Genomic DNA, 18,385 nt, shown 5'->3' on the forward strand with positions numbered 1-18,385 from the left:
GGAAGGGGGGGAGGGGGGCTCATGTCTGTAAGCCCACACTCTTACAGAGCACACGCTGTGCACATGGGGCTTCTCCTGAGCAGGCAGGCAGAAGGCCAGCAAGCAAGGAAACTGCTTCGTTTTACTTTTCTCTAGTATCTCGTTGTTGTTATTTTGGGTGTTCTGGACTTTTTTTAGGGGGGAGATTGGACCCAGGGCCTCACACATGGAAAGTAGGCGTTCTACCACCAAACAACATGTCCCCCCCCTTCAAACCAAAATAGACTATACTTATTTTTGTTATATGCTCTATGTATGGTAGAGTCTAAAGGTGAAAAAAATAATGCAGGTATATCTAAATACTTACAGACTTATCTAAACAGTTATAAGAAACAGCTCTTGCTACAGACTGGGTCCTGGGAGGTAGGGATGAAGTGGTTGGGTTTATGTGGGGGCTTTGTTTTTGTTTTGTGTTTGATGGTGCTGGGGATGGAACCAGGTATCCTGAACAGCTAGATCATCAATCACTCCATGCGCTCTCACCCTGGCCAACAACAGCAGGAATGATTTGAAAAACATGTTATTATCACAAAGGACGTAAATACCAGTAGTTCAAAAGACAAAAACCGCATTCTGGTCAACTTTAGTGTGTAATCATTATGCAGATTCAGGAATACCAACGCCTGTTTCTCTAAAAACACAGCACGTCTCAAAGTGAGCTGCGCACGTGCTGGAAACACCAGTTCTTGTGGTAAATGCACCTGGGCAAATGCACCGGGGTAAACGCACGGTCTCTCTGCTCGTGCTGGGTCATTTCCTTCCCCTGCATCCTTCCAAGAATGGCCTGAATTTTGCCCAGTGAGGGCTGGGGAGGCTGGGGACCTGGGGACCACAGCAGGATTCCCCAACATTGCTCTATTCTGATTCCTTCATTGGAAAAAGAATTTTAAAAGTAAAGCCAATGCTCGCGGTGCTGTCACAAAGACACTCAATGCTGTAAAATGTTTCCAAGCCCTTTATGCATTTGTTTTCATTTGATCCTCATGATAAACAGACAAGGAAATAGTCCTGACATTTTTGTTGTTGTTGTTTTGGGTTTTTGGTGTTGTTTTGTGAGTGTGTGTGTGAGTGTGAGTGTGTGTGTGTGTGTGTGTGTGTGTGTGCCTGTCCTGGACTTGAATTCCAGCCTAGGTGCTGTCCATGAGCTTATTTCCCCCCCCCCTCAAGGGTAGTGTTCTACCACCTGAGCCACAGCTCCACTTCTGGCTTTTTAAAGAGATTAATCGGAGATAAGAGTCTCATGGACTTTCTTGCCCAGGCTGGCTTTGAACCTTGATCCTCAGATCTCAGCCTCCTGAATTGCTAGGGTTACTGGCAGGCATGAGCCACCGGAGCTCAGAGAGGCCTGAAGTTGTTAAGAGCAGGCTAACTCACAGGAGACACCCCAACCAAGAGGCCTGACTCCCCAAAGAGTGGAGTTCTCTGGAGTTCTGTGGTTCCGGTTCTTTCAAAGTCTAACCAGATGTCCTTATCAGTATAAAGCTGAACGTCAAACCTCTCTTATCGTAGTAGGGAAATACGTCTTGTTGTCACATACATTGATTGTCACACTTTCTTATATTCCGGTAGAAGCAACAAGCAGAGCTTACTGTGGTCTACTAGCCATTCTGCCTTTCTCTGGAGATTCCCAACTGACTATTAGCAAAAAACGAGGCCTTGTCCAGTGCATTCTCCCCCAGTGGTTTCTTCCGTGTACAAAGGTGCTTTGGTGTCAGGCCGGCCCCGGAGGATGGCCAGTAACACGTTGTTCACGCTCTGTTCCTCCAGGATGATTTCTGAGCTCCCTGGGAATTTCGGTTTGCACAAGTTATTAGGATGTGACCTTTCCCTTAGATTTCTTATTTTAGGATGGAGTTAGCGCGGTATTTCCCCCGTGGGAGCTGCCGCACTTCCTTCGCAGATAAGGAACATAGCAATGACAGTCACAGTGGGCGACCCGGGGCTGTGGATCCCGGGCATGAGGACAGCAGGCCAGGCGTTCCGGGCTGGAAAAGGAAAGCCACGCGGCTCGCTAACAAAAGAAAACTCAAGTCTGTGCTGCTCTGGCATTTCCCTGAAATTTATTCCTAATTGTTTCTTGTACCAGAGACCTCGTCTCATGACTCCGAAAGATTACCACAGATGTTTACGTCACGTACATTTCCTATGTCCTGCCCACCGAGAGTGTAAAAGCTTAAAAATACCAACTCACTTAAATGACTTCAGATCACAGGATCTGGAGAACAAGTTCATGAGCTGAAAGGGAAAAAAAAAACAAAAAACCAACAAACACCTAAAAACCAAAAACCAAAAGGAAACAAACCAAACCAAAACGAAAACTAAAACAGCGAAAATGAAAGCTGCCCAGTCCTTCCTCCCGCTGCAAGGAGGCAGAGCGGCTTCCGAGCGCCGAGCCTCACCATGTAGCCGCGTTCAAATTCAGACACAGTATGGGCAACACAGAAGTTACTGGAAGTGGCCAATTTACCCAGCATGCTCTAGCGAGGCTATAGCTCAGGCAAGAGATAAGGAACACGGCAGATGATATAATGAAGAGGCTGAAACTCCACCGCCTTGCCCAAAGGAAAAAGCAAAGTGTTTCACCCACAATTCTTCTCCTAGCTCAATACGTTTTTTGAAAGGTTTCCAGTTTTAGCTTTTTAATTGTATTATTATTATCTTTAAGGGTTGTACCAAGCGGTTGCCATTCAACAGGTCAGGTTCAAAGTGCCATGCATCGTTTACCATCCTCGTCCGTCACGTTATGATACATTTTCACCACAAACTTCCTCATCTACTAGCCTCATTCTAAAATCATGACCTCTAATATTTAACTCACAAAGTTTAAAATACTTGAATTGTTTCAAGGGGTTAAGCACCGCAGAACTTCACGCGCGCTAGGCAAATGCTCTACCACGAAGCTCCGCTCTTAGGCCCCCAAAATAGCTGACTTAAAGCTTTTTTTTTTTAACAGACAGGAGCTCTGCCCTTTCTGTGTCAGCCCCCCACACCCTACACTACAAGGCGTATGCTGCCTTGTAGAAAATATTTTAAAACTAGACTTAGGAGGAGGCAACAATGCTTGATAAGAAATGCACTCATTCCCTTGCTCACATAACTGCAACCCCTCTGTACAGGATTTTCACAATTAAAAAAAAAAACTAGACTTATAACCATCTATATGAAGTCCTACTTTTTTTTTTTTTTTTTTTTTTTGGTTGTGGGGTTTGAACTCTGGGCCTGGGCGCTGTCTCTCAGGAATTCAGTTCAAGACTATCCCTCTACCACTTGAGCTATGGTACCACTTCCAGTTTTCTGGGGGTTTATTGGAGATAAGAGTCTCACAGCCTTTCCTGCCCGCGCTGGCTTTGAACCTTGACCCTCAGATCTCAGCCTCCTGAGTAGCTAGGATGACAGGTGTGAGCCACCAGAGTCTGGCTAAGACCTACTTTAAAAAAAAAAAAGAAAACTATATTTTAAAAGGCCATTATTCCTTCCTCTTAATTAACAACACAGGATTTAAGAGTCCTGAGTGCCCTGCAGTATAATCTGTTTTTATATTTTATTTAAACTTGCATCCTCTCAGGGAATTATGTGAAACTTCCTTGCTAGAAAGTTGTCTTTTAAAAACTTCATAGCAGTAAGCCACCCACATGTTCTGTGTTCACTGATCCTCAGATGGATGAAGTTCCCCTCCCTCCCCTTACTACAGAGACAGACAGATGGATGGACAGACAGAAAGACAGACAGACAGATGGGCACAAGCCAAGGATTCATTTTAAATTAACAGAAGGCATTTAAACACATTGCTGTTTTGTATGTTTAGTTCATTTGCTACTAATATAGCCCCAGGCCAATTCAGTGTCATAAAAACTAATAAAGCAAGAGTAATATAATTGCTCAAGCACTTTCACTAACAAATTCCTCTGCTGGAGATTTATCTGAAGAAAACAATTTTTACAAGTAAACAAATGAGCTGCCTCAAGATATCCACAGCACAGAACAGTAAAAGAACAAACAAGCTGAAAACAAATACAAAATCCAAACCTGGCTGTGTATGGTGGTGCACCTCTCTCATTCCAGCAACTGAGGAGGCAGAGAAGGGCTGTGTGTGTTATGGTACCAGGTCTTGAACTCAGGGCCTGGGCACTGTCCCTTAGCTTTTACCACGCAAGCTTAGCACTCTACAGCCTAAGCCACAGTTGTAGTTCGGCATTTCTGGTGGTTCGTTGGAGAGAAGAATCTCACACAGACTTTCCTACCCAGGCTGATTTTGAACTGTGATCCTCAGATCTCAGCCTCCTGAATAGCTGGGATTACAGGTGTGAGCCACAGGTACCTGGCTCTCAGAGAGGGATGTGAAGCTCAAGGCCAGGCCAGAGAAAGTTAATAAGACCCGCTCTTATAGACAAAATATAAAACCAAAGCCCTGAGGGCATGGCTCAAGTGGAAGAACATTTGCCTAGCAAGCAGGAGGGCCTGGATTCGATCTCCAGCTAGGAAACAAGAGTAGAACCCCCTAAAGCCTGGCTGAGCAAGTCACCAACACAGAGGAACATGTGGACCGCCGTGTCCGCCAGGCCAGAACAGGGAAACGGAGGCCAGGCCTCCCTGTGGCGCTGCCCGCTGCCCCACCAGCAGCCCGGACCCAGGGCATCCGCTCACCCAGGGCCGGGAGAAACTGCGGGAGGAGCTGGGTGGCTGCGCTCCTTCTTAAACACCCTTCCCCAACTTTTTAGTAAGAAAACTATTTCAGAAGAGATTTGTGTAAGGCCCAGGAACTCCGCGTCTGCAAAGGCCTGGGGTTGGGTGGGGGGGTGGGGGGAAGAGGCCCATCTCCAAAACAAGCCCAGAAGCCCAAGTTCTAAAGTAAAATCTGTGCCCAGGCTTCCTTGTGAATGCACAGGGAAGAGAGCTTGGAGCAGAAGGCGGGCCTGATGCCCCCCCCCCCCGTGAGCACACAAAGGATAAAGATGGGGTGTCCTATTAGTAATTCACCTGTCATAAAACCACCAGGATCAAGCAAGTTCAGAGCTCTTTCATCTCAGCCCTTTCCTCCCTTCCATCCGTGAACGAGTTTCCTGTGGCTCTGCTTCCTTTTACGGAGTCACTGGTCTTAGTTACAAATTAACCCTGCAGGTGACCCGGGCAGCCACCCGCCCTGCTGCGCCCCTGCCCTGTCCCTTCCTGGTGAGGCCACCGGGCAGTGCGCACGCTAGCTGACCAGCGATGTCGGAGACTCAGCTCTAGATTTAAAGCTGCCAGAGACCTCAGTCCTTTTTCTATTATTCTTTTTCTTTGTATTGTAAGCAACATAGACACAAGATAACATGTACCACGTCATTCATTCGTTCACCTTGAAGCAGCCCGGAGACGCTCACCGGTCGTACAAGCCAGTAACAACAGCCCTATGTCTCCACGCCTCGGCCAGCCTCTGAGTTCCCATCAGCCGTCTGCCTCTGGGAAGATGATCGCCTTGTGTGGACCTGCGCCCCTGCCTTGCATGCACACCCGGGCCACGCAACACGCTAGCCCGGACGAACACACGGGAGAGTCATGCACACCAGGGCCACGCAACATGCTAGCCCGGACGAACACACGGGAGAGTCGCCAAACATTCAGGGTCACATTCCAAACACGGATTGTTTACTTATGCCAAGTCAACGGGGTTTGTGACACTCATTTTCTGATGTGGAAGTCCATACTCACCCTTTGAAGAGCTCGGCCCTGCCCTGTCCTGCCCTCTCCTTCCCTTCCCCTTTCTTGTTGATTCTGAGGCCTTGAGCGAGCTAGGCGAGTCTTTCTAACTCTAATACCTTTAGGTTTTCCCAACATTGAACTTTCTAATGTTTCTAAGATTGGATTGTAAGCACGCCGGCCGCTGAAATCCATTTCCCCGAAAGCCTCCGAGTCCCCTCGGCCCTGCCTGTCCTCCTGGAATTTCCCACAGCTTCTGCCTCCCACGCCATGACTGTCTCCTTCCCTCTCACCACGGAAATGTAAGACCACTGACTGAGTTCTGGGGGAAAGCGCGCCCCGGGGAACGGCCCGTGGACGGGGGTCTCGGTGGGATCCCACCACCTGCACGGTTGTGGATTGAGCATCTGCATCCCATTGGTCACCAATTAAAATCTTTGCTAGAAGGTGGGACCCACGGCAGCAGGGCCTGACGGAGCTGGCCGCCCACCAGCGTGGGTGGGGGTCCACGTGCCAGGCAAATGCACCACCACTGAGCTCCACCTGACCCCCACGTGCCTGCCCACACCCCGGGGTTGGACCAGAGGCTGGGATAGGACATAGCTGATGGTCGCAGGGAGGCCAGATGGGCACAGAGGGGGCTGCAGAACAGCATGTGCGAAGAGAAGGCAAGGGGAGCCGTGTGGCTCAGAGGTCCAGCACCCACTTAGCATGTCCAGGGCCCCAGGTTTAACTTCCAGGACCAGGAGGCAAAGGACAAGGGCTCAGGAAATATCCAGGGGCAAGGGAGGGACCACACCTCCCGTGACTTTACCAGTGATCAAGACACCACCAGACCCTGGTGCTATCCCCAGCATCACAGCCTAAATACCCAACCGCCACAAAACCCTCTGGAATGAGACACGGCTGATCGCAGAGTTACAGCGACAGCAGAGAAGGGGCCCTTAGCCCCAGAGGCACACACTGGATGCCAGCAGAGGCCAGCGGTGCCTTTTCAAACATGTCGTTACCAGGAGGCTGACCTTGGTGGCCTGGTTTCATGGTGGTGTCTGCCAGGTTTCTTCACTGAACAATTACCTCTTTTCCCTTTTGTAACAAAGATACATTGGGGGAAATACCCTGGAAGTCTCTTACTTTCCTCCGCCCTCTAATTTCAGTATTGATGGGCGGATTCTGCCTGCCGCGTGCGTGGCTCTGGGTCTCCGACAATTCTGTTTTCTGAGTTCCTCTTCTGTTTATTAAGTTTTCTGAGAAAGAAGAGTTTTTCTCCTCCCTACCTTTGTTTATCTACTCATTCATTCATTTGCCTCAGTCTGAATTTTATAGATACATTTCACTTGGGAAATTATAATCCAATCATATTGGTTAGTTTGTTACTGTTTCTTTTTTTCTTTTTGTCAGTTGTGAACTCTGGGCCTGGGCTCTATCTTTGAGCTTTAGACTACTGGTCTACTACTCCAGCCACAGCTCCACTTCTGGCTTTTGGTGGTTTATTGGAGAACAGAGTCTCATGGACTTTCTTGCCCGGGCTGGCTTCAAACTGCCATTCTCAGATCTAAGCCTCCTGAGTAGCCAGGATGCCAGGTGTGTGCCCTTGGTGCCCCACTGGTTGGCTGTGCTGTTGTCAGGTTGTCCCAGCTCTGGTCTCCCTTGAGTATATCCTTACAACCACCAGTCTGGCTTTGATCTCCCAGTGTTCCACAGAGCTCAGGAGCTGCTTTGTCATCGGGAGGGCCCTGCTTCTCGGCCCTGCCTCTCGGGGATGGGGCAGGATCCCTCCCTGGGCGCTTGTACTGCGTGTACATCTGTGCACACTCATGCACGCTCTGCATTCATTTCTGTTATTCCTCTTTCAGTGCTGCAGAATCTCTTTATCTGCGGTTTTAGGAAAATGAGTGACTTTCCTTACTGACGGCGCTCAATAGTCCCCAAACCATGTCAAAGAGTGACTGGTGTCTCCCTGCCTTTCCCGGACACAGTGGAGCTCTGTGACACAGCTCTGGGATCAGGGGCCAAAGGTTTACATTCTCAGCGGTGGACTTCCCGGGCCCTTGCCCCCAGCTGGCCTCTGAGATGGCGTCTCAGGAAGCAGCAGTTTCGGCGTGGGTACAAGCTTCCCCAGCAATGCCCCTCCAGGATGGAACTCCTCTTATATACGGTGAAACTCACCTGCCGCTTCCTGCCATAGATCCTGCATGTATGGCCTACAGAGACCAGGCAGACATAGTCATTTTGATCAATTTCATTCTAACTATCACAAGAACCTGAAGGAATGTACTTGCCGTTAGTCCTTGGGTACGAAAACAAAAGGAATGCACAAGACTTAGTCGAGACTTATTTTTTTCAGGATGTGTGTTATTTCTCCATGTCTAGGTCATTTTCCTATCTTTGTTTTGTCTTAGACAAATATGACTCCGTGAACTCCAGCTGATTAGCAAATTACATAGAGAAAGTGTCAGGACAGGAAAAAATAAAAGCCCCCTAAGAAACTGTAGCATAAAATCCAATGAAGATACTTTTAAATAGAAATGTAGTATAATAACTTTGATTTACCTACCGTTAATAGGTGATTCTTATTCGAGGGGAAAAAATGGCCTTCTTGTTGTTGATCTGTGATTCGCAGTTGGCGTCTTTTTCAGAGCTGAACAATGGAAAAGAAACAAGATTTTCAATATACACGCAATATTCAGAATCCTTGGATAACCCAGGCTGCCAGAATGTACATGCACAAATAAATTTATTTTCTCTGTTGGATTTCATCCCGATTATTTGCCCAAATGACTCATGATAACTCATGCAAGGCTGGAGAGTCTTCTCAGAATTATTTCATGGAAGGAGCATGGATTAGATTAACTTCCCACTTGGGTCACTGACATGAGGCAAAGCTTTTTTTTTTTAAATTTCATCCATCTTATAAGTCAAATTAATAACGATACCTACATTATTGTGCAGACTTAGGAAAAACTAGATCTTAAAGGGGTTAGTAACATCAAAGATCTGATCACTGTGAGTATAGTTCAGTAATAGAATACCTGATTAACATTGCAGAAGGGCCCTGGGCTGCATTTCCTAAACCACACACACACACACAGAATAAGAAAGGTTTTTAGTGGTACTGGGGGTTCAACTTGGGGCCTTGTGCATATGAGTCAGGCCTCCAGCCCTTTATAAAACAGGCTCTCTCCTGTTTATGTCCCAGCCAGCCTAGACTGTGATCCACCTATTTGTTTTCCCCACGTAGCTAGAAACAACAGGCATGCCCCACCATGACCAGTGAGCGGCTAAGACGCGGTCTGACTGCCTTAATCCCTAGGGTGACCTCAAATCACAAGTCTCCCACTCTCTGCTTCCTGAATGGCTAGGATTAGAGGCGTGAGTCACCTGACTCAAGGTAGACACTTAATAAAAGTTACACACTGCAGTGTTGAAACAAAACTTCATCTCCTTCCATGCTAGCTGGTGGGAGAGGTGGTGAGCCACATGGTGAGACTCACAGAGGAGTCGCGGCGGGCAGGCCGGGAAGCAGCCTGCGGGTGAGTGATTCCCAAAGGCTCGGGGACAGAGCTTGCCACAGAGACGAAGCGGCCTCCCCGCCAAAGGCCTTCTCCGGAGCCTGGCACGCAGCCCCGACACCCCGCCCTCCCACACCAGCACTCCAGTAGTGTGTTCTCTATTTCTGTGCCTTCTAGAACAGTTGGGACTTACAGAAATGACTCTGCTACCTGAGACCGCGGACACAGGGGCCCCCTCGTTGCTCTTGCTAACACGAGAGGCTGCGAGCTGGAGGAGCCCGCTTGGTCAGGGCTTTCTGCCTGTGTGCTTGGTTTTCTGGCTGTCCACAGCAATGTGCACAAACTCTGTTTGTCTGTGGAAGGGAAAGACACATGCACACCCAAACCGTGTCAGAAACCACACGCAAGACACGACACTGCCGGGGGGGGGCATGCTCTGAGCACCTAAGGCAACCACCAAAAAGGGTTCCGACAGGTGAACGCAAAAGAAAAACAATACCCATAGACAAAGGTTTGAATGAAATCACCACTGGAAACCTGTAAAGAATACGGACTCCAGGTTCAGATGAAGGCACTCTAGCCCTCCCTGACATTTGCTCTCTTTGTAATACATTCATAGAGAAGCAGACTGTAGGGACGTGAGGATTTTGTGGAAGCTCCTAGCTTGTATCTCCAAGAATTGGCTTCAACAGAAAATGAGATTCCCGCAGCCTCCCTCTCCTCCCGCTTCCCGCCCGTCCCCGCTCTCACCTACAGCCAGGGCCACACTCACAACCGTCCAGTCCAGGAAGGGCAGGCTACAGACCTAAAATCCAAAATCCCAGGACAGGAAAAAAGCCCCTTTCTGAGGCTTGCTGCGCTCCTCATTCTCCACTGCTAACCCTCTTCATATCCTCCCTCCCTCGGGGTCCCTGGGAGCCCAAGTCTGGGCTTAAGGTAATAATGTTCTCCACTCAAACAAAACCCACCACCCCACACAGGGCTGTCCTGGCTTCTCATTCAACTATGTCAAATCTGAGGTCAGACTCCCACAGTTACTGAGTTACTCAGTAGTTACTCAGATTAATTTGCCTGAGATGGAATCATGGTAAACAGTGATTCAAGAAATATAAGAAATAATTCAAAATGGAAATATAAAAAAAGTTACTGCCCAAAGGGCTAGGGATGTACTGCACTGGCAGAGCACTGCCCTGTCCTGAACAGGCCTGGATTCTAACCAGCACTGCCATTAAAAAAAGGAATTATTTACATTTATCCATAGTAACCCCATAGTGGAGTTTTTCTGAATTTCCACAGAAAAGATACTTTTCTTATTATACAAACTTTCTGAGTAAAAAAAATATAATGACCTGTTTCCCAAAGTATCATAAGAGTGATATGAAAATCAGACCAAAACACAGAAAAATATCAGTCCTATTTATCAATATTGACTTAGATCCAAGAAAAAAAATACTTAAGGAAAGAAATCAACAGTAAATGAACACGCTACCATAAATCAGGTTGGATTTATCTGAGAAGGGCAAAGGACTTTTAATATCAGAAATCTATGAAAACATGTCACAGCACAAGTGACATGACTATCACACACACACACACACACACACACACACACACACACACAGAGCACCCAGTGGAGTTGTAGGAACAGAGTTCAGGGGTAGAATTTGCTTTACAAGCTCCAGGCCCTGGTTCTACTCCACAGCGCCGCAGGCCCTTGGAAACGGATTCACGTTCACTCTTAACAGTATGTCTTTAAAAATCGAAACCATTTTAGCAACAAGAATATCTGGAACTTTTCACCAATACAGTGTTCATTGCGAAATAGTGCCAGTGATATTTCCCAAGTACAGTCTATAAATAACAAGTTCCTTTTCCAACAGAAAAGGTTTCGGCAGAAAATACATTTGCATATATGGCTCATTTCTGGAGATTAACAAAGTACATTAGCCCCGTACGTCTGAAAGCCCTGTCACTGAATCAAAACCAGCGCCAACAGTGGTTCGTCTCAAACTTTCCACTTTCACCCATTCTGCCCTGGTTTTTCGACCTGTCTTCCTTCCCACCCTCCAGAGTAAGCTACACGTTGTCTAAGGCCATTAGACACCTTGATTTTTCGCTGCCCCCCCCCTATTGTGTTGCTGGCTCTCCTGCTCTTGCCTCTCCATGCTGCCAGTTTCTGTGATACTGATGCTTCCATGCTGGGCCGTTTTCAGGCACCACAGGCACTGTCAGCACAGCTGGGCCCACGAGGCCCTCGAGGCATGGGGACCACACAAACCACAGCCTCGAGGCGGCACTGCGGACTCTGGCTTTGTTTGGGATTGGCTCTGAAGGGGCACTGGAGCTGCACCCTGCTGGTCTGCCTGGCTATGGGCTGCACGAAGGCACTGGGCTCTCATGTTACTGCGGGCCGTTCACTGTTGACCAGACACAAAACAGAGCTGCAGAGTTTAGTTCTAACCCGTGTTACATCTGCTCGTGGTTACACTTGTGTAGACCCAATTGTTATCTGGGGAATGGAAAACTCTGGGAAAATTAGCCTCTTGCACAAGACAAAGTAGCCGGGCTTACACTGCATTTAGACCTTGGTTTGTCACCTGCCTCTCCCTTCCTTTCCCTTCATCTGGCTCTTAGGATATATTCTGTGTGTGCTACCAAGGATGCAGTGTGCTTTTACTAGAATCTAATGCAGAAAAGTACAAAGAAACTGTTCCGGAGCCACCACTAGCTGCCTCTTGAGTTAATTACGAAAGTCCTTTAGGAAGACAGTTAAGTGACACCAGCTAAGGGTGTCACAGCAGAACAGACCAGAGGGTAGAATGAATGGGAAGAAAGCATTCTCTCACCACAAAAGCATGCAGTTCTATTAGTGCATCCGCTGTCAACTAACAACCCTAGTAAGTGACAATATTCCAGCAAGTTATGCAAGCTATTGAGGATTAGGAGGCAGAATGAGCGGGACGATAGGAAGTAGGGGCGCAACAGTGATTTGCTAGACATCTGCTAGTTGTTAGCAGAGTTCTTGAGAAGGGGCCCGGCGTGAACCACGCAGACCGGCATTCTGCCGCTTGTACCGGGGAGGGCAGGGCACACCGCCGGGGTCCCGGGCTGGGTAGGAGCGCAGAAGGGGAGGTTGGTGGCTCAACACTTGCTGTGGTTTTGCCAGGCCTTCCGCCCCTTTTGCCAGTTGAGGATCCATGGCCCAAGGGCGCTCACAACACCCATCAAAAATGATTCCCACCAAACAGGGCTTCGTCTGAGAGCGAGCTCACGTTCCATTCAGAATAAAAACGTCCCCTCCATGGCTCGTTTGGTCAGCAGATGAAAACACATGGGATTTCTTGCATTGAAAGTTTAGCCAGAGAGACACGGTAGCCGCTGAGAAGCCCAGGATAAGAAGAGCTCCGTCAGGAAAGGAAAAGAAAGGGGAAAAAAAACCCCAGAGTTTAGGAAGCACCAGCACAGACAGGAGGGGAAGAGAATGTAGGAACGATAGCCAAGGGAAGAGGAGGAGGAAGGAGAGAGGAAAGCAGGCTGGAGGGGAAGTGGGGGACAGGGGCTCAACTGTGAGGAAGAAGTTTTTTGCGCCTGTGCTGGTCCTGGGGCCTGAGCCCTCTGAGCTTTTCCTCCCTCAAGGCTGGTGAACTATCACTTGAGCCACAGCTCCACTTCCAGCTTTTGTGGTGGTTAATTGGAAATTAAAGAGTCCCAAGACTTTCTTGTCCAGGTTGGCCTTGAACCATGATCCTCAGATCTCAGCCTCCTAAATAGTGAAGATTACAGGTGTGAGCAACAGGCCCCTGCTCTGACAAAAAACAAAAACAAAAACCAAAAATAAAAACCCTTTTTTATATATATATATTCAAGATCCGAGTTAGCTATTATTGTCATTGTGTAGAAATGAAGACATCAAAGATGTTTCACCAAAAATTGTGCACAGTGGTAATTACACGTAAGAACTACCTATAGTTTGGGTTAAATATATATATATATATATATATATGTATATGTATATATAAAACTGTATTTTTTTTGTCTTTTTTTTGGTACTGGAGATCAAACCCAGGACATTACACTTGCTAGGCGAGTGCTTTGCCACTGAGCTACATCAGAAACTACCTTTGCTAGTCTCTAAACTCTCTTTGCTAGTCACCCCCCCCCACTTCCCACTTAACCACACTCCCTCCCTCGCTATGCACCATCTCCTCACACCTCCAAACAACACCATGTCCACCGAAGGCCCACTGCACAGGGACACCCTGCCTGCCCGGAGCAGGACACAGCAATGTTCCACTCACGGCTAACAACGTGGATGCACTGTTTAATCACTAGAATGAGGCAGGCTACTTTAAGTCAAATATTCTATTAGGCTTGAGACAAAATGAATTTTTTTCTTTTTCTGTGGATAACATTTTTCCTTCACCTGAAACACTACAACAATCCTTACAAAAAGAATGCCCCTTCTTTGAGTGAAGAACATTCCAGAATTTCTCCGCCTAAGAGCGTCCGGATGGTCCAGTTCCTAGGAAGGGCAGTTGATCTGTGGTATGTCCAAACGCTAGTGTGTGACATCTGTAACCACCGGCATCGAATCAGTGGCATAATTCAAATCCCTTAAACTTTTACCCACATCAAAATGGCGCCCCAGAGACACGCCCGCGTGGGCTGGCGTGCCAGGTCTTGTTCAATCACGCCGTTACATCACAGAGCCGAAGGACTGAGGGTCAGCACTTCTGCGGTTTGCGTAACTCCTCGGCAGAAATTTACATGACTTATGACACATGTCACGTGCAAGGGGAACTTTCTATAAATATTAAAATTGGAAGGAAGCAAACGCCTCTCGCTCGGGAGGTGATGGAAAATAGTAGTTTCTCTAAAAAGAGCTAAGGAAGTAGGGGGTGCGGGGTGTGGCTCCGAGGCCCGACGCGGGCTTGGCCTGCAGGAGGCCCTGGATCTGCTCCTCGGGGACCCCCAAAAGGCAAAAGCACAGAAATCCTGGAGCTGTTAGGGGATGACTAAAGTCTGATTTGCACACACGTTTACATGGGTGTAATTACAGACACTGATGACAGTGATCGGAAGCGTAGGCTCCGGTGAGACGGCGAGTCGTGAAGGAAGCGGGGGGCGGTGGGTGCAGGCTGCAGGAGGCGGCCCCCCACAGGCCTCGGCCTCTGTGGGAGTGGGCGTCTCCAGCCAAGCCAGGCTCCGAGTAAAGACGCCAGCCTCCTGCACACTGCCGCAGGGTGTGTCCGGCACAGTGGGTGACACGGCGAAGGGCCCCTACAGACAGTGAGCATGCCCCCCCACCAGGACACAGCTCCCCATGTCTCCATCCATGCTGGACACTGCAGCCCTCTGGGGGAGAAGCTTTCTTCTCAGTCCACTCTGGAGACATTTATGAAAGGCCAAAATCACGCACTTGACCGTGCACTTGCGTGTGCCAGGAAGTCGCCAACGCCAAAGCCACAGCAGCCATCACACCTGAACCCCTAGGTAAGGTATCACCCTGTCTGCTGCCCAGTGGGCTAGCAGGGCTTCTGCACCCCCTGGACAGATTCTGCAACCACTTCCAGGTTGCTTTCTCCACAGACCTCTGCCAGCCAGGATAATCTGGTGAAATCGTCTCCCTGGTCTGAAGACCTGGAATTCTCCTCCCCCTGCATTCCGGATCCATTATCATCCAGCCAAGCCTCTACCTCCAAACCTCCGTCTCCAAACCTCCATCACCAACACAGCTCTGCCTCTCCTACCACCCTTACCACACGATTTACTTCATTACACTGGGAATTGTTTTCCCTTCCTCTTTGACTATCTCAAGCTGGGAATAAATAGTATTTGTTATTTGTTTATTTTCAGATACTGGGTTTTAACACAAAACCTCAAGTTTGCTTGGCCAGCTGGTTTTCTATCTCTTTTTTTTTTTTTTTTTTTGTTTTCTATCTCTTAAGCCACACCTCAGCCTGGCTTTTTGGTTGGTTATTTTTGAGATGGAGTGTGTGTGTGTGTGTGTGTGTGTGAGAGAGAGAGAGAGAGAGAGAGAGTCAGTCCTGGGGCTTGAGCTCAGGGCTGGGCACAGTTCCTGAGCTTTTTCCTTCAAGGCCAGCACTCTACCACTTGAGCCATTCCTTCACTTCTGGCTTTTTTGGTGGTTAGTTGGAAATAAGAGCCTCATGGACTTTCCTGCCTAGGCTGGCTTTGAACTTCAGTCCTCAGCTTTCAGCCTCTTCAGTAACAAGAATTATAGGTATGAGCCACTGGTGCCCAGCTAGAAATGGAAATCTTGTGGATTTTTCTGCTCAGGCTAGCTTTGAACTTAGATCCTCTGGACCTCAGTCTCCTGAGTAGTTAAGATTACTGTTAAGATTATAGCCATTGGCAGAACTTTTAAAGTTTTTTTTTAAGTGATATTCAGTTTTGATTTTATTTACTTTTATTCTTAATTGACATGTAACAGTTGTGCATGTTTATGGAGGGCAGCATGAGGAATTCACTACATGTGTGCAATGTACGACAATCAGATCTGACGGATGTGGAAACCGGGGCTGAGCCAGCACCTAGCAAACTTGGGCCCTCTGCAAAGTTTCCAAACCATCTTGAAATCCCAGGCTCCCAGCAGGCTCCCAGCAGGCACTGCTTCTCCCCCCACCCCCCCAAATCTGCATGGAATACTTGCTCAGGATATTTCATACCAACAGAATCAAGCTCTGGTTCCAGCTTACTACTTCTTCTCTGTAGATTTTTCTTTCTTTCTTTCTTTTTTTGTCAATGCCGGGGCTTGAACTCAGGGCCTGGGTGCTGTCCCTGGGCCTCTTTGTGCTCAAAGCTAGTGCTTTACCACTTGAGCCACAGCACCACTTCCAGCCTTTTCTGAGTATTTTATTGGAGAGAAGAATCTCACGGCCTTTCCTGCCCAGGCTGGCTTCGAACCACAATCCTTAGATTACAGGTGTGAGCCACCAACGCCCAGCCCTCTGTAGATCCTTAAATGTCGTAGTCTGAGCTCCTGAGGTCTTGGGTACGAGGCTCTCTCTTCCTGTCCTCCCCACCAGGCCGTGGATCTTATTCTCCTTGAAATCTGCAGTCTGCCTTGCCTGGCCCTGAGCCCATTTTCACTGGTGTCCCTTTGGACTCATGTAGGTTCCAGGCTCCTACCTAAAGAGCACGGCTTCCCTCTCTGAGCCTAGAACTTGCCCGAACAGATGTTTTTCGTTCCTGTGCCCTGCAGTGTGCGAAGGGGGTTACACATTAAGGAAAAGGAAGTCTCAATAATCAAAGGAGCAAAGCCCGCAGCCCGGCCCCCTCTCCCTTCCCCTGCTACCTTCTCTCCAAGGGAGAAGGGTCCCCCCACGTCTAGCGGGCACGGCGGGGGGGGGGGGGGGGAGGCATGGCATCACAGGGCAGAGAAGAGGCTCATTTATCTGCTTTGCTCTTCCACATCAGTCTGTTTCGTCCTTGGAAAAGATGAGCTGTTAAAATAATGATGATGACAGTGTTTGTCATCCACAGAAAGCATCAGTGAGCGGGTGAAAGCATGGGGGTTTTACCTCGCACGATGGACACGGAAAGGGAGCCCATTCTACTTCACACGTGGAGAGTGCGTCGCGTCACGCCCGTGCAGTGCCAGCTCTCCACTCTTCTCCGCCTGAGGACTTAGCAGAAGTCGCTCGGATGCTGCGGAGGCCTGTGAGGGGCCGGAAAACCTGTTCGTCTGACCAGCACGGCCGGGCCCAGCTCCGGAGCCCAAGTCTATCATTAACATTCTTCCTTCTCTCCGAGCCCACGCTGCCCGGTTCAGAACTGCACGATGGGGATTTCTTCTGGTATTGATCTATATGACTAACAGGACCTAAGAGGTAAGTTTGCACTGCAGGGGGCAGTTTAGGGAAGGGAGAGGAATTCCCCTGACAGAGGGAGGCTGAGGACGCACCTCATCCTGTGGGAAACCCGCACTGTCCACCTGCCCCTGTGCTGTGGGGCCTTGGGGGAGGGAGGGGGGCGGGCGGGGCCGGGGCAGGGCCAAGGATGACAGTGGCCAGCTGTGCCACACTGGCGCCCGGCCCACAGGGTACAAATGTCCACACTGAGAAAACACAAGTCACCGAGCCATCACCGAACCCGGTGTGCATCCTTCAGAAGGCAGCGGACGTGAGACTGCAACTCAGGGAGGACCCGGCTTCTCATTCTGCTCTATCCAGGCTAAGAAGAAAACCAGCTTGCTTTTTTTTTTTTTAACAGAGTTAAAAGCTCGTGGTTTCCAACCCAAAGTGCATTCACCAAGAAAATCAGCCAGATTTTATATTTAAAAAAAAAAAAGTCAAACCCAGTGATCTGCGTGTTGTGTATTTTGGGGACCAGCAAGCATCCAAACAGGCGGCGTTGAGTGTTGGGGTAAATACATGGTGTTCATTGTGCCCAGCTGCACTGTGCAGTTGCTCGGTCACGGGCTCCACTCGGCCGGCCCCGGGCAGATGCTGTCTTCTCCTGACTTAGAAGCTCCCCCCGCCCTTACACAGCTGTGTTCTCCGTGGGCAGATTTTGCTCCACTGCCAGCAGCCACTCAGCGTGGAGTTTGTGCAATAACAAAAACAAACGGGCGCAACGCACCAAATCTGAACGTCTGCCGACATCCGCCCCAGGCCCTGTCCGAGGGGGAAAACTCATCCACTTCATTTCATAGAAATTCCTCCAGACCCCCTTCCTCTCTCTCCACCATTCACGACCAGAACCGATGTCTAAGTGGTCAGTAACGTAGTATTTTGTCAAGTTCAACACAAAACTGCAGTGGCAGATGATTCCTGGACACAGAGCCTGGGAACGGCACTGAGAACCTGGTTCTCAGACAATCTTTTCACACGGGCACAGCCCTGCAGATACGGACCATCATTTGTGAACTGTGGCCTAAGGTTTGGTCCCAAGAAACCACCCCTCCCCCCCAAAAGAAATAAAAAGCATTGAGTTTACATTTGTTCTTTGAATGATCATCTTACTAGAAACACTTTTGTGAGCCGTCCTTTGCATTATCTTATACTAAGGACTAAACTCTCAGAAACTCTGCCATCAACGAGGCAGACAGAAGAGAGAAGAAAGAGGCAATGTCTCTGATACAAAATATCTGAAGGCCTTAACAAAAAAAAGCCAAGCTAGAGAAGATACTAAGA

General features: G+C 48.7%; 1 protein-coding gene across 1 annotated transcript in view; it reads right to left on the reverse strand.

Annotated features, from left to right (window-relative positions):
- The window catches only part of Pparg (peroxisome proliferator-activated receptor gamma), an 86,901-nt gene extending 78,543 nt beyond the window's left edge, over window positions 1–8,358 (reverse strand). Inside the window, exon 1 of the mRNA XM_013010376.1 lies at window positions 8,273–8,358. The gene's annotated coding sequence lies outside the window, so the exon portion shown is untranslated. The remainder of the gene's footprint in view (window positions 1–8,272) is intronic.
- Window positions 8,359–18,385: the final 10,027 nt, after the last annotated feature.

The sequence above is a fragment of the Dipodomys ordii genome, unplaced genomic scaffold, assembly GCF_000151885.1.
Source record: "Dipodomys ordii isolate 6190 unplaced genomic scaffold, Dord_2.0 Scaffold12, whole genome shotgun sequence".
NCBI lineage: Eukaryota > Metazoa > Chordata > Mammalia > Rodentia > Heteromyidae > Dipodomys > Dipodomys ordii.